Genomic DNA, 19,560 nt, shown 5'->3' with positions numbered 1-19,560 from the left:
CCTAGAATTAACCTCAGCACTTCTCTGTGCTACCCTCCCTTCCCCATCTCGACTGCTTTATTTAAAGTATAGCTCTAACTAGAGCTCTAAACCTCAAGTTTGAGTCAGAAACCCAGTTTCTGCAGGTTTTTGACCGCTTTCCTGCCCAGCACTCACCACAGAGCTGGGGCACACTGAAGGCACACTCTTCAGGGGAAACCCCACTGCCAGGTTTACAAGGTTTTGCTGCATGTATAACCCACCAAGGGAAAACACTCCTGAAAATCCAATAAAGACATGTGGGAAATGCTGTTCTGCTCCTACAGAGATTGATCAAATCTTCCTCCATAGTGTTTGCTCAGAAATATGTAGTGAGCAAAACCAAGAGCCACCATCTTATCATTTTCCTGGAAAGAGAATCAAAATGGTGATGCAAAAGAGATGCTTTCCACCCAAAATGACTGGTACAAGAGCCCTCAAACAGCCTGCTCCCTCTCCTAAGCTGTCTTTTCCAATAGCTTATATAAATACAATTTTCAAATCTTTAAGAAAACCTGATTCTTCTGTATTTGTTTTCACACAGCCTTTTGCACACCCCACTAACAGATCATCACTGGGATTCTGGTGACTGATCGTATTTGATGCGGCTGCAAAAGGGACAGATGAATTATATTGATGTACTCAAAAATCACAGAATTAATGTATTTCAGGGTCTCCTTGGGAACACGATGGAAAAGCACATTGTTACAAAGTTTGCTATTACCAGGAATAATACATATAACGCAAATTAAGGACTTCAGAGGAGAAGCCACCTTGGATCATTTGATTAATACAGTAAGTACTTCCTATATGAATATAAGTGTATTTCAAACATCCTGAACTCAACAAAATTGGATTAATAAAGCACCAGAATTAAGACACTATGTTGAAAGGAAAAATGTGAAAGAATTTGGAAATTAAGAGAGAGGGAGAAAGAAAATAAGCAAGGGGATGCATCAACCACTTACAAATCCCAGGATGTCGGACAGCGAGGATGAGCGACCACAGCCACCCTGGGGCCAGAAAAAGCAGCACCAGCAACCCATCAAAAAAATCCAGCTTTATAAGGCTGTACCAAAAACCTAACCAGGGAGCACAGAGCTTTCCCCATGCAGATTACATTAAAACCACATCTAAAAAAATAACACGGTTACAAAATCAAAAGTTGGAAAATGCCAAAATTTTGGTTGAATCTACCCTGTGGTACAGGCTGCTAGCCTGCCCTGGGCTCTGATGCACCCTGGAGCTGCTTGAGCATACAGCACTCTTTCTGCAGCACCCCATATTTGTCCAACGCTCAATTCTCTTTAGAAAGAAATGAAAAGGACAAAAAAGAAAATTTCTAGCAGCCAAACTGATGTGGCAGGGAGCCACTGCTGGATGACCAGGTAGGTCATTCACTCAGCAATATTTCTCCAGAATATTTTTTTTTAATTTAGAATTCGAATTTTTAGAATATTTTTTAGAAATAAGTTATTTATTTATTAGTAGTATTTTTCCCATTTTCTCATACTGGTGTTTTGCCATGTCCCCATGTGAGGACAGGATGTAGGAGGGATGCTCCTGTCACCCACAGGCCCTGCTGTGGGCAGCACTTTCAGCCCCTCCAGCTGCCGTTTTCCCCTGGCTGAGCATTTGAAGCCCGAGTACTTTCAGAGGTTAATAATTCAGCCAGATCAGGGTGTTTTTCTACAGTGTCACGTCCCTGAAATACAAAAAGTTCTCCAAATTTTCCACTGAATGCCTAGGAGTGCTTTCTGCCTCTTTCCATGGAGAAGCAAAGTGCACAGGGACCGTGCTGGCCCCTACCCGTAATTCAACCACGCTTAAGGAGGGGAGGGCTCAAAAAACACACACACCAAAAATATATAACAGCACAGGAGAAAGACACAGAAGTGCCTAGGCCTGGCACAATGCACTCTCCCTGCTTGTGGAGCGATTTTTTCTGCTCACCATGGGCAAACACATTTTCCTCTGAATCTCATTAATCAGTGCAGGCAGAAGCAGCACTGCTGCAACTTCTCCAAACGAATTCCCCCCTTAGGCAGACACCTGGCTTGGAAAATTTCAGCCCAAACACTTAAAGTTTGGCAGAGTTATAAACAGTTGAAAACAGGGGCTCATAAGTGTTAGGCAATCTCCACTGCCGGCACCGCTGCCAGCTCTGCTGCAACACAGCCACTGAAGGGAAGCAAAGGCCAAAATAAAATAAAATAAAAAATAATTTATTAAAAAAAAAACACTAAAGAAAAAAACACTGAATGAGTCATTGTTCGTCAGAGGAGAGGAGGAATTATGCCTTTTTTTTGTTTGTTTGGGAGGGGGTGGTGCTGTGGAGATACTGGAGGAAGAAAGGTTGTTTTGTTTTGCATTGTTTTACAGATATATCACAGGAAAAGTCTTGTTTTGCGATTAAGCGAAGCTATTAATGACAAGCAAAATGGCTGACAGTCACACCCTACACTCTCTGGGTGATGAACAAAGTATTATTTTTATTATTTACCAAAACAGACCAGCCCTCCCACCAGTGGCGGCTGGGCCTGGTGCTGCTCATGGACTTGGCATGGCACAGCCAGGCTGCTGCCACCACCCAGCCCGGCACTGTCACCAGGTCCGGCCCAGCAGCGTCACCAGGCCCCGCAGTGCTGCCCAACGTGGCAGTGTCACCAGGCCTGGCAGTGTCACCGGGCCCAGCAGTGTCACGGGGCCCGGCCATGCCACCGGGCCCAGCAGCGCCGTGGTTCGGTGTCGACCCGGGTCAGGCCCGCAGGGCTCAGCCACAGGGCTCGCGCTCCTCGCAGGTACAAGGCAACGCGGCATGGAGACACGGTGTGAAACCAGCAGGGCTGGTGGCACAAGGCAGCACAGCACGGCCGCTCGAACAAGAGGCCTCTTCAGGGTTGTTTGTGGTTTGTTTGTTTTTTCTTTTTTGATGAAGCGAAGAAGAAATAACATTAATGAATCATGAACAAGTCACGTGCCTGGCGACCTTGAGGAGACACCAGCAACTCCTGCTCATTTATTTGCCAAACACAACTAGGAAATAAATATAAAAGCATCGCTAGCCCGTGTCCTTCCAAATCATGCTTTCAGAAGAAGAAAAAGAAAAGACGTCTGGACAATGAGGAAGAAGGGAAGGATTTAAACAAACAGCTCCAGTGCAAACCCGTGCCTGGCTGCCTGGCAGGAGCCTGCACGACGTCAGGCATTGCAGGTGCCTGCAAACCCCAGCCCACTCCTCTGCTATTACAATTTTGGTAAAGCCCTTAATACCTCAAGCTTATATAGTTGTGCTTTGGAAAAAAAAAATAAAAAATCAAAGTACATTGGGACCTTTAGGTGTGGCTTTTTTTTGCAGTTCCTATTTAAGTTTTAGCAAACTTACTGAAATGAGTGACTGTAGGCATCACCCCATCAACTTCAGCCACCCAAATTTTGATTCATCAGCTGACAACAGAGACACAAGTGCAAGGCTGTTTTGGGGAGGAAAGCACACTCTGCCCACCAGGGAGACGAGGATGGAGCAGAGAGGATGGAACAGTGTCCCTGTCCCCTACAATTCCAACCTTTTTGGAGCATCCCCGAGCATGCCAGCAGTGGCGCTCTGTACCCCGGGAGAGCCCTGCACAGGCCTCGCTGGCATAAGAACACCCATGCTCTGAATCGTGCCCTTACCTACTAAAACGAGAAAAAAATTAACTAAAACCTCAATGGAGAATTTCTTGACCTACACAAGGAGAATTTCCCACGGTTGCCAATGCTATAAAAAAGACTGTGGAGACGAAATACTATTTTAAATTTCTTCTTGGATTGGCAACAAAACCCTGAATTTTAAGGTCATCTTAGAACAGTTTTTGAAACATTTTGAATTAAAATGGCCTTTTTTTTTTTTTTTATGTTTCTGTGGTGCATCATGGGCTTGGTTTTATTTTTTTTTATTGGTTTTAAAGGGGAACTAATTTACCCAGTCTTCTTCGGAACGCAGTATTAGTTAAGCACACGCTAATAGAAACGCAAATCAAGACAGGGCCAAGTGACATAATTGCTTTCCAGACGGGCGAACGTGCCTGCGATAGAGTAGCCCATCTGCTGAGAAAACAAGTGCAACAACTGCTCCATTTTTTTTTTTTTGAAGAAAAGGTGCAGCAGCAAACCCACAAAATAGGTTTCACTTCCAGCAGTCAGCGCCTCAGCCATTTTTATAATCCTTGTTTTTCTTAGATTATCCCAGTGTGGTTTTCTCTTGTTTCCTTGTTGAGCATTATTTAACCAGCATAAAGTATGCAATCATTAAGCCGCGCGACGCAGAGCCAACTGGTCATCCAGAAATGACCAACAGCAGCAGCCAGTCATTTCTGAAATAACTGGTTGGTTGGTAAATCGATAAAAATAAAATCGCCTTTGGTGAATTTAATTTGAAGCCAACGACGGATGCTCTGTGGGTTTGGTTCCAGCCCTGCAACACGCTGGGTCCCCACCGCACCGGGAGCCTCCAGACAGGCGCAGATTTATGGGAAAGATGCAACTGTCAGTGTCCCTACAGCAACAAACATTTAAAAAAAATAAAATTTGAGACAGAGTTTCTCTCTCTTGTCGGAAGGAGACTTGCAATCAGTTAAGTTCTTCTTTAAATTAGGTATTGCAGGTAACAACACACACACATTTTCCTCCAGCTGACTGCGGCTGCACCAGGGAGCCAGTGGGTGCCACCACCTGATGCTCACGGGCAGTCCACCACAGCAGGCAACACTTCTCCAATTCCTTTCACGTCCAACCTCTCCCAGTGTTCACAAAGCCTCGCAGCTCTCTATCCTGATTTCGACAGGCAGGGGGCTAACCCCAAACGCTCGGGTTGTGCCCGTGCTGGCTCCTGGTGCTCCCTGAGCCGAGCTGTGACCTAACTCCCAGCTCCCCGCCGGCAACGGGCAATCATTAACCAGGGTGGCCACAGGCGCTGAGTGCTCACACCTGCCCGGCCAGGGAAAGTTATGTGAAATAACAGCCAGGAGGAACCCTCGCTGCCCCAGAGAGGCTCAGATGGAGTGATAACACACTTGTTCCCGCGGAAAAAAGAAAACACAAACAAACAACAAATCAGTGTGCAAAAAGCGCAAACCCACCATCTACTCCTCCCAGCATTTCAAGGCACACAGGGACAAGCGACCTGCAGCCCCCCTTTCATTTAGGGCTGATCAGCCCAGCTGCTGCTCCCCTGCGCTGCCTCCTGCACCCGGCCACGGCTCCAGGCCAGCCCCTCGGTCCCTTCAAGTCAGAAAACCCCTCTCTCATTTAACAAACAAAAAGTTGTAGGAAGTCTGAACGAGCCCCAGGGTTTGTGTGCGTCCAGCACCACTTTTGCCACTGTTTACCCATTTGGTCAATCTCGGTTTTGCAAATGAGAGGACCCAGTTCCTCGTTCACCTGGGCTCCTTGTTCACTTGGTGGGGCACGGGGACGGGGACGTTTCTCTCATTTTGAAGTTTCCAAGTGCACCGAACCAGTTTTTCCTGTTTCCTTTCAAATTAATGGTCACCACCAAACAGGTGGAGAAACAGCCCGTGCCTTCCCCTCCCACGCAGCGCCCGCCACGGCCACCCCAAATCCCCGGGGCCAGCACTGCCACCCTTGGGCCCCAGCTCCTGGGGCAGCCCAGCAGCACCCTGCGTGTCGACCCACGCGGGTCTCCTCCTGCTCCAGCCGCATGCCATTGGTGCCGTTGAAGCGTGGACGACAGCAGGACCGTCCCTTCTTTCCCTCCCGCCCCGGTAGTCCCAAGCCAACAGGTATCAAGGTTTTTGCAAGGAAAGAAAACCCTCAATGGGAGTGATTTCTGTTCAGGTCCCCGCTATTTCTCTGAAAAAAAAAAAAAAGTATTTTTGCAAAAATCAAGGGAGGAATTCCTGCCCCTCCGCTGGCACCACCTTCTTCCTCCTGCAAATGCAACCCAACTGCCCTCACTGCCACCACAGGTCCTCGCACATCAGACCCGAGACAGAGGGACAAAACCTATTTCATGGGTCCTGCGATGGCAGCAAGCCCCTGGCACACTCACCAACATTTAAAATGACTCCAAGACACACGAAGAGCAGAGTTGCACTCACTTGTAGGGGCCAAACACATCCAACAGCAGTTAACGACTGGCCAGTTGTTTAGTCCTGTCACAGGGCAAAACATTTAGGCATCTGATTTTTAATACTTTCTTGTATCTCTGTGTATACCCACATGAAAACAAGTTTTGAAATGAAATGCATAACCACTGTGGGATCACTGAATTTGTTGCCTTGCTTTCGGTAGAAGAAAGCCTGAAATGGAAGCTTTGCAATTTTTCAAATACAGAATTTGAGTTCTCAAGAGATCATTAATTTTTGTTTAAAAAAAAATAAAGTTATTTTGTAACAAAAATATTGAATGTCTAAACTAAGTCAAAAGTTAAACATGCCACTGCCAAACTTCTGCAAGGCCCAATCTCTATATTAAGAAAAGAGATTGTAAAACAAACAAAACTTCAAACAACATAAAATCCATGATAACCCATATCCAACAGCAATACTTCTTTCGCTATGTGTAAATTTCTAATTATAACCACAGCAAAAAAAATTGTTCCAAATCCAATCAGAATCGCTCCTACCTCATCCCAAGGGACTAAATTTACCCAATCACAACTTAAAAAATTATTTCCATATGTTAATTATTTCTTGTAAAAGATTAACTCACTTCTCTTTTGCGTTACAGTAAAGTACATTTGAACAGCTCAAACTTGGCCAAGCACCGAATTGTGGGACTTTTCCACATTTCAAGCCCAAAATAGATGCTTGCAAAGCAAAATGTGAACCCAAGCAAACTTTTACCCAGTCAGGCCTGTCCTCGTCAGCAATTGCACATATTGGTCAACGTCTGTTTGAGTGTTCAGTTGGGATGAGGATGAACAAGACATTATTTTTCGATGTCCACCCAAGGCAAAGAGTCCATGTGACAACCCTGCCAGGGAAAGACGTTTGAATCGAGGTCCAGTCACTACTCCGCGCTGAGGAAGATGAAGACACCGGCGATTCAGGCAGTTTCTGTTGGTCCTTCTCATGCTCCAGCTCCTCCGTCCCGTCCTTCAGCCTACACAAGCTCTGCTCTCACAAACCCTCGCTGCAGCCAGACATGGCACGCGACCTCCAGCAGCCGAACCGAGCTGGTACCCAAGAGGACAAGCACTGACCCAATAGGTATTTTATGTATTTTTTTGGTTTATCTTAGTCCCACAGGGCCAAAACGGCACAAAATGTTCCTGCCGGCCTGCAGAGCAGTCACAGGGACAGCTGGGGACTGTAGCAGAGGAGCTTCCAACGGCACGGAAGCGCTCAGCTGCCTCCAGTCCCATAAACTTAAACCGATCCATAAGACTGTTTGCTTTGTCAATACGAAAGTACAGCATAAAGCCTTCAGGCACCAGTTAAATCTCAACATCATTGTATTTATAGTTATGAATAATAAGAGCTTTTCCACAGCACTATAGCGGCAAGGCATAATTCAACAGAAATTCAATTTTTAAAGGATGATGAATTGTGATACAGTGAGATTTTTATGCTCCTATGACTATTAAGAAGCCCATGATATTCATTTTAGTAAAGTAAAAATTGAATATGGCAAAGTATTGCTCACGACTCTGGTAAGAACACCACTACCGGCATCTGCACAGATCTCCATCGCAAGTAGGCAAGAGGTGGGCAGATGCAGACTCCTGGGCTGTGTCATCCCTGATGTCAGCTGAGAGTTCGGAAATCACTGAGCATCAGCATCCTCCTGAGCACCTCGTAAGAGGCTCACTCCACTCTTGCATCACACTACACCGTGCTAATTCTGAAACTCTCCCTTTCCAAAATTCTTTAGCATTTCTCCCTCTGATTCACCAGTAACTGCTCGAAGACCAATTTAAAAGTCTTCTTCAGCCCTTCTCCCATCTACTCATCATCTAGCCCATCTCTTTAGCAATGTCCCAAGGAGCAGGACAATAACTCCTGCACAGATGACACTTTGCTCACAATGGATCTCTCTCATCTGTTGGTTATTCCTGAGAATCACACAAAAGGTTTTTCCCAATTAGGATTTTGTGTTAGCTTATTCGGTGTTCCTACAGTATCTCTTAAGTCAAGCACTGCTTTTGCTTCCGCAGACCCAACCTCCCCTCTTTTTGTTCATCTCTCCAGACCATGAGTCAATCATCTGCTCCTTTAAAGCACCACCAGAATCCACCTCCTGAGACTTTGTCCCCTCAGCACAAACCAGCCGTCAGGACGAATCACAGCAGCAGAACTGATGCCCTGACTGTGGCACTGCCATAATCAGCTGAAAGAGAGAAAGAGACGAAGAAATTCTGAAGTGAGCAATTACAGACCAGCCCATGCACGAGGATGCTTCTGCTTAATTTGATCAGCTGGTGGCTGGCTTTTACCCTAAACTACAGGGGTTTCTCTCTTTAATAAAAACATTTATACCCAATCTCTATTAACCACAGTGGCTTTCAGCATCCAAATAAAGATGTTTTAAAATTCTGATGCTCTTACTTATCACTGATTTCCAGCAGTAGGCTCCATATCTACAGCTCTGTGTGTCATTTTAAAGGGACTGATTCACCACCAGGCTTCATTTTACCCCCAAATAAAGGCAACAACGCATTCCAGCCCAATGCCTGAAAAACAAATGCTTATTCACAGACCTCTACACAAACTGGCTTGTGTTCAGGCAGAGCACCCTGCAGCCCAGCTCTTTGTTGCCCTAGGGCCCTACTTAAATCTAGAAATCGGTCCCCTGAGCTGACTTCTGGCACCAAACTGCCACGGTTTTCAGCACGGGGTAGGGCCAGATGCTCAACACGGACCTGTGAGGATGCACACACGCCGTGGGACTCAGACCCCTGCTACCCCACACGAGCTTTGCCATCGCATTTTGCAAACACCCAGCAGAGCCAAGTTCTCCATCCCTTCCACTGTTGTATAATTGTCAAGGACAGTCACATAGACAGCACGTGCTCAAAGCACCATCTGAAAAATACCTGAAACCTGTTAAATAAGGAGCATAATGTCCAGAGGCAAAAAAGATAGGCATGGTCCATGTGCTCCCAGCATTATGAACTCCAGCTTCTCATCCATCTCCCAACCATCTCCCTGGGATTCCCACAGCTCACCTCCTCCTTCTCTATCCTCACAGCCCCCTGTGCCAGAGACTAGGGAAGAGAGTAAGTAGGTCTCACTACCTCGAGCACTCCCCAGTGCCCGCCATCCACACACACTCAAAAACTCTTATTCCCTTCTAAACCTCGATTCAAGGCTTTGCAGCTTTTTGAGCCTTCCAGCTGGCTTTAATGGTCTTTGGAAAAGGCTCACTGAGCCTCTTAAGCAATGCTCCATAGCACACATAGTTCCCATCTAGCAAAACCTGCAGGCAAGGTGCTGGTCCAACAATGCGGCAGCTCTGCCTTGGTGTAGCCTGACCTGTTACAGGTTTGCTGGGGACACGTGAGTGCTGTATGGGTCAGATGTACCCGGTGAACACCAACCACTTTCTTCAAGAAAACACCGTGAGGTCTGCCTAGACAGCCAACAGACTCCTAGAAAACAGCACTAAGGTGGGAAAACTCTTTGGGAAGGTAGATTTCATGACTCATAGCCATTCATCCACCTGCCAGCATCTCTGGAGGTAGGTAACCCATTTCTGGCCACCAAAACCCCATCACCAAGAACGCCAGTGGCCACCAGGAGGAGGCACAGACCTGACCTTCACATGCACCATCCCCTCCAAGACACTGTCAGCAGCGTTTTGGATCAGTTATAAACAGATGTCTTTAAAACACAGATCGAGCCAGGAGCTATGTAGACACCTAAAGCTCTGCACTACTTTCAACTCAATCCACACTGAGAGATGCAGGTGACTGCTCTGACCAGCAATGCCACCCCCATGCCCAGGCGTTTCATACACACAGAAACAGCTTGTGCAGCTTCTTCTGCGAAAACACAGCCACCACTACGAGCAGGGTAGAAGGACACTTGTCCCTTCAGTCCTCCAGACCCTCCTCTTCATACTCCTTTCAGACTGTGGACATCTCTGCCACGTCCTGCTACACCCAATGGCAATGGGTCAGATCCCAGGGAAGCATGGACTTTCAACATAGATGAAACTTCTCAACAGCTCACAGCACAGTACGCCTCTAGAAGCATCACGTAGCATGGTCCTTCCCAACAAAAAAGGGAAGGAAAAAAAAAAACAATTATGAGGAAATGGTAGTAACTGTGTGATGCTGCCAGAGCAAACAGAGGCTTGGACACGCCACAGCAGCTTCTCCTTCAACACTCATACCTGTGGCAGACACAATGAACACACCTCAGACAGAAAAACGCGGGGAAAGGATTCAACACCATTTTGCTGCAGGTATGAGTAGCCTGCGCCAACCCAGCTAAAAAAATCTTAACAAGACATTCATCCTGTATGCCTTCTTATGGGAAAGAAGAAAAAAAACAGCCTTGTCAAATGCACTTGGCATTATATCCTGATAAGATTTATGGCGTCGGTTGAGAAAGATAACTATTTTAGCATAAGAGACTTAGACTTCTGCACGGCCTGCTATTGCACAAGATGCTAATTCAAAAAAATCAGCCCTAGAACAGAAATCAATGTAAACATATACTAACTGGATTAAAAACTGGCTATTTGATAAATATTGAAAACTAACTGTAATAGGGGATCCTTATTTCTTCTAAGAGAAAGCATTCCCTGAAAGGATTTGGTATCTATCAGTGATTTACAAGCAGCCAGAAAATCACTCCCCGTCATGTTTGCAGGGAACATAAAATTAAAAATTAGTTGCACATAATTAAAGAGGACAGGTCACTAATACAATGCCATCTGGATCAATGGGTGTGCTGGACTCACTTAAACAAGATGCATTGTTACGGAGCCAAACGCAAGGTTGTACAACTAGCGTGAAAACAATAAGCAGCAGATGGACAGCGTCCTGCATGAGCGACTGGAAACCCACGGTTCTCCTCCAGTAATCAAAGGGACCCCTTCTGCCTGCGTGAGACCGTGGGGAGAGACAGGGGGTGGTCAACACAGGAAGACGAGGTTGTACGATTTAAGACGAGGTGTCACCACCAGAGACATCATTATTTTCATAGAATCATTAAGGTTGGAAAAGACCCTCAAGATCATCTGTTCCAACCATCACCCTACCACCAATGTCACCCACTAAACCACGCCCTTACGAACCAGGTCCAACCTTTCCTTGAACACCCCCCAGGGACAGTGACTAGAGCACCTCCCTGGGCAGCCTGTTCCAACGACTGACCACTCCTTCTGATAAGAAATGTCTCCTGATTGTTTTAATTGTTGAAGAGTAGGGGCATGATGTTTCCATTTTTCCACTCACCAGGGACATCGCCCAAATGAAAGGACTTTTCAACTGTGATGGAGAGAGGCTTGGCAACTACATCAGCCAGTTCCCTCAGGACCCTGGGATTCATGTCATCAGGTCCTGTGGACCTGTACCTGTTTAGATTCATCAGGTGGTGTCGAACCTGCTCTTCACTTACAGTGGGGGGGACTTTGATCCCCCAGCCTCCATCTATGGGTTCAGGGAAATGAAGGACTTGGGAAGCCCATCTACCAGTGCAGACAGAGGCAAAGAAGTTGTTCAGTACCTCAGCCTTCTCCATGGCTGTCGTTACCAATTACTCAGATATAGAAACTCACTCCAAATATAAGAAATCAGCCACCTATAATCGCTTACACACTACAATTTGCACCCCTCAGTCTATTTTCACAAATTTTAAAGGTGCATGGTGGCCCTCGGGGACTCCTCCTGTCACCACAGCGCAGCAGCACGAAGGGAGCTGGGTCCTCTCTTGTGCTCTTCCTCGAGGCTCTGTGCAGAAGGGATGCCACCTCTTGCACAAGGGCTTGGTGGATGGGAAAGAAGCACTCACACAACCCCTGAGAATTGGCAACAGATTTCTTTATTGCCGGGACATCTTGCAGGTAAGCCTGCGGGATGTCCGTGGTGTTTGGTGGCTCCAAGCTAATGCTTGGGGTGGAGCCTGAGCATCGAGCAGGGAGCTGGCCAGGCACTCCTGCGACGCTGTTGGTGCTCTCGGATGGAAGAGAGCAACGACATGCTGCGGTAGTCCCAGGTCTGTTCTGGTGGAGATGGATCCACTTCCATTTGTTCCTCCACATCTTCTGGTGGATTCGTCTCCATGGGCTCCACAGTGTTTGGCAGAAGGATAAGCCAGTCTTTGCCCGGGACTGCCCAAACAAGATGCCTTCCATCCCGAATGTTTTCAGGCCAGGGTGCCGAACCAGGGGGTCGTCCAGTTCCACCCTGAGGTCCCATGCCATCGTCAGCTTGATTTTCACGCATGGGTTCGATGCTGCCATCTGTTTTCCAGCCATGGCTGGGTCCCACGCTCCGTTCCGGACTATGGGCACGCCTCTGCTCCCCACGTCTGTCTGCCTGATGCTCCCGATTTTGCCCCACGCCACCGTTGCGCCTACGGGAAGGCCCAGGCCCCCTGTCGCTGGATGGTAGAGGGGGCGGCCTGTTCCCCGCATCGTTGTGGTACCAGTGGTACCGCTTGTACGTGTGTGTGGGCTGCGCGCCAGAGGTCTCTCGAGCACTGGTGTCTCTTGTGCTGCCGGCGCTATCCCTCCGCCCATGACACTTCTCCTTCTTGTTAGCTGCATTCCTTCTTGGTGCTTCTTTGGACGGCATTGCTGTCCTCGCACACCAAGCAGGGCTGCTTCTCGCCGTGCCGCTTCTAGTCTCCTTCCTGCCGCGTACGCCGGCTGTCAGAGGACCTAGTCGCTGAGCGAGTGGTGGGCCAGCTGCAGGGGGGCTGTTTTATAGGGCCCGCAGCACATGCGGGGCACTGGTGGCCACTGTGACCTCAGCAAGCCTCTGCGATGCAGTGGCCCATGCGTGGCCAAAGGCGGCTGTGTTGGGAGCGGCCTGGAAGATGGAAGAAGGAGGAGGGTTGGGGGGCTGAGGGCCCCTTTTCTGGGGCTGGCTCCCCCGGGCCATTTGGCTTGCCAGAGAGAAAGGCTGCCCCTTGACCGCAGGGACTGCCCTGCACCTCCCATCCTGTGCCCTGGGTTTATTTTTAACACTGTTTTTTAGGTAATTAAAATTACTTTACAGAAAAGAACAGAAGCAAGGTGCATCTTCAGGCCTAATTCCCACGTGCGCTTTGTGCTCTGAGTGAGGAATTTCTACCTCACGTCACACCCAAGCTAAATCTCCCCTCCATTTGTTCAAAGCCATTATTCCTGGTTCCATGGCTACACTCCCTGACAGAGTCTCTCTCCAGCTTTCTTTTAGGCCACTTTGATGGGTTAGGTTAGGTGGCAAAACTGCAGGACCTTGCAAATTGCAGCCTGATAAGACCTTGTTCCACGTGACCTTTTCCAGCTCAGGCTCTAGCCTCTCATCAGTGTAACACAGAATCACAGAAACATTAAGGTTGGAAAAGCCCTCCAAGATCACCTGGTCCAACCACACCCCTACCACCAATGTCACCCACTAACCCATGTCCCTCAGCACCACGTCCAACCTTTCCTTAAACACCCCCAGGGACGGTGACGCCACCACCTCCCTGGGCAACCCGTCCCAATGCCTGACCGCTCTTTCTGAGAGGAAATGTCTCCTAATCTCCCACCTGAACCTCCCCTGCCACAACTTGAGGCCATTCCCTCCAGTCCCTATCACTGGTTACCTGTGAGAAGAGGCCGACCCCCAGCTCCCCACACCTTCCTTTCAGGCAGTTGCAGAGAGCAATGAGGTCTCCCCTGAGCCTCCTCTTCTCCAGACCAAACACCCCCAGTTCCCTCAGCCGCTCCTCACAGGACTTGTGTCCCAGGCCCTTCGCCAGCTTCGTTTCCATTTCTTTTGCCCTTTTATGTGCAGCAATGACAAACTGAAAGGGAAAGAGGCATGATCAGCACCTGACTCCTCGCATCCTACGCGTATGAGAGACGTGCCCTTCCCTCCTCACTGACTATGGACATGGACATCTAAACCTGAGAGAGACTAATACCATTTCCAGAGTCTTAAAATCAGAGTTATGTACCTTTTCCTAAGAAAAAAAATCAGGCCAACCAAAAACTGTGGGTTGGACTCTGGAATTATTGCCCTGCGCAGTACAGGAGGTTGTGGCTGGATGATCACAATGAGCCTCTCCAGCCTTGAGAGCTACAAATCCATGGAAGGTAAACAGAGCATCATTTGGACTAGGGCCATTCAGACTTTAAAGCCAGCCTCGCTTTCCTCAATCTTTCCTGGATGGGATGATTGCAGTCCAAGAGCCTGTTTATTTTTTGCTGAATTGGTCAGATGGGTTCCTATCGAAAACAGAGCTAATTCTCCAGCAAATTTGATTGCATTTAACAAAAATCTGCATAGCTTGGACTCAAGGATCCTAACTTACGCTTGCAGAACCCAGGGAAAGAAAGAAGGAACGAGGTAGCAATTATTTTCTTCCCACTTTATGTCTTATAAACCCCTTTTCCTCCTTGGCTGCCCAATTTATTTTTTATTACTGCCCTAGATGGCAGCTCCAGAAATGAAACACTTAACCTCTGCAAGTTGCTTCTCTTAATGAATACGCAGCAGTTTGCTATTCATTACATCCAAAAGGAAAAGCCAAATCTGTTTCTGCTGCATTAGCCAGCACGGCTGTTAAATGCTGCACAGAGAGTAGTCATGGCGACCTTCTCGGAAAGGAAAACTGGACTTTTCCAAAGGCTATTGTCAGCGCTCAAAAAAAAAAAAAAGGCAATGTGTTTTGGCTTTTTCTTTTTGTATTGCTACTTTGGAAGTGAATTCAATGCCAGCAAATGATGGCAGACTGACAACAATAAAGAATGAGTTTGTCCACAGACCAGGCACAATATACTCAAGGTGAGAGAGTTTTCAGACGTGGTTTGCTGTTTGGGTACCTCAACTGTGACCTGAAAATTGTCACCTTTAAAATGACGCAGCGATTGATCTACATATATAAGAAAATCCTTGGCCTCTCTGCTATGTCTACTGGTCAATGTCCAGCTGGTTCATGATCTACAACCCATGGCAAATTTGGTTAAGTCTACAAGGACAGAGCCATGTCACCATGTCGAAGCTATGAGGTGGTATCTTTTCTACATCTAAAGAGAACAAAGACAAGGTAAATGGAGATAACTTTGGGAAGAAGGCTCCAGAGGCTCAATAAACGTCATTCTACTACTCTAATCATTCAAAAGTATTAGAAAATCCAGAATGTCTAAAACATCCCAATGTCTCCCAAACACCAGTTAATATTGACAATTTTGAAGTGAGTTGATGAAGTCATTTCTCTTGTGTTCTTGTGCTGGGAAATCTAAGACAGATTATACAGCTTGCCCAGAGCCACACAAAAAGATTTTGTGAGAACCAGACACTTGTCTTTTGAATTTTAGTCTTGTGTTTTATTCATAAAATTGCTCCTTCATTTTGGAGAGGTTATCTAAGTGCCTGGGGTCATCCCCAGCCTCTCCTGGGTAGCCAAAACATCAGAAAGGCAATAGGCACAACCTGGCCAGTAAAAGCAAAAATACCAAGAGCACTCCAAACTGCTTATTGCTACTGTAATTACTATTAAAAGAAAACAGGATCATTTGATATCTTTCCAAAGGTAAGGAGGATGTTGTGCCAGGATGGAGGGATCCAGGTAATGAACTCAGTGCTGGAGAACACTATCCAAAGAGCATTAACTCTGACACACAAGCAACTACAATATATAACTAGTTACTGCTCCTTGGGGTCTGTTGATAGCTTTCTCTCAGAAAATAGATAGATAAATAAATAAATAAAGGTTTCCTGGAGTGTTCCCATGTGGCAGGTAACACAAGCAGATGCTGCAGTCAGTCACTGAACAGAATCACAAACTGAACAAGCAGAAGCATCAAAGAGTTACCACACCTTCCTGCTTCTAACAGATGTGACATTTGGGCTTGACAAAAATGCATAAATATCCCAGACCCAGAAGTCTGAACTCCACCTCCCTGTTAAGCACCAAACAAGAGTCCAGACCCCACTCTGCTTCCCCCAAACCATCCACCTCTGGCTCCCCACCAAGGTCCAACGTTCAAACGGCCAGAGCCTGGACTTCTAGTCACCCCTAACACAGTAACCTCTTCGGACAAAAGCGGTGCTTTCCACCCCATTCTGGTAATTAACCAAGTGGATTTGTTCTTCAGTTAACTGGAGAATCCTCGATTGTCGTCCAGCCATGCAGTGCAACTATAGAGCTTTTATGGCTGGCTGTGACAGCACTCTTCCAGAAATAGCAGGCAATGACACTTGCAGAGGTGGCTTGGCAACCAAACACATTGGCCAGGCATTGAAAAGTGCTGGCCAACACACACTGTTCGGCATGTAAAGTGCCAGATCATCAACTTCTGGTCTTAAGGCTCTAATCTATGTCCTTGCAAAGCCGACACAACTACTGCTTTCCTCCAGCAACATGTAGGAAAACACAAAACCTGAACAGAAAGCGTAAATCCCAACCCAATAAACCCCTTGACTTTGGCGAGCGTAACATTTTCCTCTGAATGTTCTCCATGTCTTTGAGGTAAGTGGCAAACAGTGCTGAAGAAGGTGGACAGAGTTCCCGCTACCTGTCACCCACAACTTTGAGGACCTGCAGCACTGGGTCTTGCTTGTTACTGCCAGTCTGCACAATCACTCATTTTTCAACAAACTGTAAAACAAATCAAACAAAATAAGCTGATAGAAAGGGCAGCCACACCTGCCACACAGACCTCGCACTCTTCAACACCTTACCCACACACACCACAAAGCTGTCTCATTTCCTACATGTTTATTTGCAGGGCGAAATGCTTACTCCTTATTTTATTTTTATGTATTTAACTTCCAGCACTACACAGTTCCTATCTTCAAAGCTTCTGAATACCAGATGAGAAAATCGTACCTCAATGGCACATCAGCCATTTAGCAGAGCAAGCGTCCATCCCAGGTAGTTCTAGGACAGGCAGGTGACGAGTGCCAGGAACTCTGCGGTGAGGTTGTCTGCAACAGCCAACCTAAACTCTGTGACCAGAATTTAATTCTAAAATTGCACATTTTGGCTCAAAGGATTTTTGCCTTTATTGGCTCTCCGACATTCACACCTATCACCCCACAGCCACCATCGGGAATGCTGACGGGTGGGTGAGGGTGGTCCTTGTTCTCCCACCAGCAATGCTGCTGCCGCTCAGACGCCGCGGCCTGGGCACGCAGAGGGGCTGCAGGGCCCACGGCAGGAGGAGCGCGCTGTCTCCTTGAAGGCTGGAGGCTGACCACGTTAGAGCAGTATGCAAAGAGCTAGATAGCAAAAGCTTATTATCGTATGAGAGGATACTTTGGAAAGCACCAGATAATGTGATTTTATCCTTTTTGCTTTCATTTTTGGAGCGGACAACACAAGCGTGAAGTGCGAGTACCATCATCTTTCACAGCACTCAGAGGAAAAGCCCGCCCCACGCAGACATGCTCTTTCCAGGACACGCTCTCTTTGCAGAAAAGGACAGCCTCAGAGCAGAGCTCAGCACCATCTGAAGAGGACATCGATGCATTTGCAGAGCCCAGCCCGTGGCGCTGAGCACCCCCAGGACACGCACCAAGGGATCCCACGGGGTGAGGTACAGCTCCGGGCGTCCCGGTGCCCGCAGGGTGCTCCTCTCGGCACGCTCGGGCACGGGGGGATGCTGAGGGGCTCACACAGTTGTGTCCACCACGAGGGGTCAGGCAGAGGGGGTGGTGGTGACAGAACGGCTGGATGGGAGCTTCAGCAATTCAAATTCTGCAGAAACAGAGAATGTATCATGTGGGTTCTCTCCTGGACCCCACACAGAAACCACCCAAGAGCTTTTGATGTATGGGACAGACTTCGGGACCACACCAACTGCAGGCCCAGAAAGCTGCTGCGTGACAGGGGAAGGCCCAAACCAAGATGGTTTCTTCCCAAACGCTCCTCCCAGCCCCACCTTGGGCTGCTTTGCTCAGTGTTCAATGCTATGCTCCAAATGAACAGCTTTAAATCTTTTTCTTTTTTTTTTTTTCTCACTTTTCTCAAATATTTTGGAGGTGTGAGCACTCCAACAGGCTTGCTCTCCCAGCAGCCTTCTGCCAGCCACATGGGGGGGCCTACACACACCCTGGTGCAGCCATACAGCCCCTTCCCATCAGGTATGGGGGATTCAAAGCACAAACTTCAGCGTTTAACAAGGAGATGATCCAGGCTGCTGGACTGGGAAACAGCCAAAGGTCCATCCGAACCACTGCTGTCTCTGCTGGACCAGCCACCCAGTAAGACCAGTAACACTGTTAGGATTTTTTGCCCTTAATTCAGCACTGGTGGATGGGAACCGGAGCCGTGAGCTCGTCCTGCGTCCAGGCACAGCCACGGGCTGCAGATGCTCGCGGTGCCTGGCGAAACCTGGGGATGCCCCTGCAGAGTGGGTCCTGCATGGAAGGAATTTCTCCATCAAACCCATGCCAAGGGTGGAGAAGTGCAGGTGGCTACAAAACGTCTTCCCTGGGCACAGCTACGCTTTCGGTCTGAAAGCTGCCAGTAACAACAGCTTCCTGACACGTGCTTCCCAGTGCCCAGCGAGGCACAGGAAAAAGGAAACACAAATTTTGAATCTACGAATAAGTGACATCCAATACTGAACTGAAAGATAAAGGCGACGTACTACCTGTGTCTGAAAGTCCTACTTTTGCAACACGTAGGAGCTGGGGGAAGGGAAAAGGAGGGGAGCCATGCCGCGTCCCCTGCGCTGCCCGGCTCTGAGCGCATCCCAGCCCCGTCGGGGGCAGGAGCGGACATCCCTCTTCCACCAGAACGTTATGCACGTGAGGAAAAGCATTCCTCCTCTCAGCCAGAAGCAGGCAGCTCCGACAGAGCTGTAAGCAGGAGATGGAGGTCTCGGACCACCTCCACCGACAGCTGCTTGGCAGAACGCCCCCAGCAGGAGATGGCAGGGCTCTTCATACCTACACTGCCAAGATATAATCTTCTGGCTAGCCAACACCCAAAGAATTTGCATATGGACTGAATCCATGACCAACAACACTTTCATGACTGCATCCTGCACCCGAATGAAGGCTGCTGGGCCCAAGTGAGGCTGTGGCCACAGCCTCAGCCCCACTGCTGCGCTCTCCTGGCTGCAGATGAAGGCGCGGGCTGGGCTCCTTGCCTCACTCCAGCAACGCTGACTGCTGGGGTCAGAGCAAGAGAGAGCAACAGGAGCTGAACCTCCCAGCACACCTGAATGAAAAATGTTTCTCTGGCTATTCTAATGTTTCTCAAAAGAAATGACCCCTCCTCGGAAAGGACAGCATCATTACTGTGCTTATGTGGCACAGGCAGATGTCCTGGGTCAGGATGCGACCCTGCAGGATGCCAGCAGTCCTGGCTTTGCTCCAGACCTGTCCGTCCTCATGCACCGAGCATGAGACTCACAGAATCACAGAGCAGTTTGGGTTGG

The 19,560-nt window shown here is 48.0% G+C and overlaps 1 protein-coding gene and 1 long non-coding RNA gene across 14 annotated transcripts in view; one reads left to right on the top strand and one right to left on the bottom strand.

Moving 5' to 3' along the window:
* ZNF618 (zinc finger protein 618) overlaps window positions 1-19,560 on the bottom strand; it is a 167,347-nt gene that overhangs the window by 113,682 nt on the left and 34,105 nt on the right. The window lies entirely within an intron of this gene.
* Window positions 6,887-8,558, top strand: LOC125181925 (uncharacterized). Its single transcript, XR_007160603.2, has 2 exons — window positions 6,887-7,232; window positions 8,214-8,558. It is a non-coding gene; the product is annotated as an uncharacterized lncRNA (long non-coding RNA).

The sequence above is a fragment of the Anser cygnoides genome, chromosome 20, assembly GCF_040182565.1.
Source record: "Anser cygnoides isolate HZ-2024a breed goose chromosome 20, Taihu_goose_T2T_genome, whole genome shotgun sequence".
NCBI classification, from domain to species: domain Eukaryota; kingdom Metazoa; phylum Chordata; class Aves; order Anseriformes; family Anatidae; genus Anser; species Anser cygnoides.
The sequence above is the reverse complement of the archived record's forward strand: the minus strand, read 5'-3'. Positions and strand labels throughout refer to the sequence as shown.